The sequence below is a fragment of the Silene latifolia genome, chromosome Y (genome assembly GCF_048544455.1).
Source record: "Silene latifolia isolate original U9 population chromosome Y, ASM4854445v1, whole genome shotgun sequence".
Classification (NCBI taxonomy): Eukaryota; Viridiplantae; Streptophyta; class Magnoliopsida; order Caryophyllales; family Caryophyllaceae; genus Silene; species Silene latifolia.
In genome coordinates, this window is record NC_133538.1 from 266,776,322 (window position 1) to 266,777,301 (window position 980).

Genomic DNA, 980 nt, shown 5'->3' on the forward strand with positions numbered 1-980 from the left:
TCCAATTAGTCGAAAGGAGCCAATTTGGGGGGATGCCTAGTGAAGACCCTCATTCTCATATGGAGACCTTTTGTGACTATTGTGATGCGATTTCTCAAACCGGTGTAACTTAAGACCAAATTCGATGGGTCTTATTTCCTTTTTCTCTAATTGGCACCGCGAAACAATGGTTGAAGGGCCTTGATAAGGCCACTCTCGGAATTGATTCTTGGAAGAAGTTGGCTCTAGCTTTCTACAAAAAATTCTACCCACCGGAAAAGACGAACATGCTAAGAGCTCAAATTACGGGTTTCAAGCAAAGGGATGAAAAATCTTTGTATGAAGCTTGGGAGCGGTTCAAGGGAATTTGTCGCTCATGTCCTCACCATGGACTTAGCGAGTGGTTCTTGGTACAACAATTTTGGAATGGTCTATATGAAGATTCAAGGAACATTCTCAACATGGGATCAAATGGAATGTTCACCGAAGTTGATGACAATCAAACTTGGAACAAAATTGAGAAAATGACGGTCCATAACTCACAATATAGTAGACCTCGCAAGGCTATTAGAGGAGGAAAGCATGAAGTGGACTCCGTTACTCAATTGGGTGCTCAACTTAGTGCTCACATTGATACCATTAATTTGAAGTTTGAAAAAGCTATGGCTAGACTTGAAGAAGCCTCGAAATCACCAAAGCATCATGTTAATGCCATGACGGCATCCTCATCAATCCCAAGTGGGATATGTGAGAATTGTGGAACTTTGGGACATGACTCAAGTGAATGTAGGGGAACAAATGAACAAGTGAATGCTTTCCAAGCATATAAGAGTGGTACCCCTTATTCTAACTATTACAATGAAAACACCAAATTCCATCCAAATCTCTCATACAAAAGCCAAAATGTTCAAAACCTTCAAACAACATACACCCCACCTCCCATGAGAAACCAAAATCAAAGATCCTTTTACAACCAAAACCAAGGTTACCAAAATCAAAAT

The 980-nt window shown here is 40.4% G+C and overlaps 1 non-coding gene across 1 annotated transcript; it reads right to left on the reverse strand.

Annotated features, from left to right (window-relative positions):
• Positions 1-266: 266 nt before the first annotated feature.
• LOC141634820 (small nucleolar RNA R71) lies at positions 267-373 on the reverse strand. The gene has a single exon (XR_012539540.1). It is a non-coding gene; the product is annotated as a small nucleolar RNA R71 (small nucleolar RNA).
• Positions 374-980: the final 607 nt, after the last annotated feature.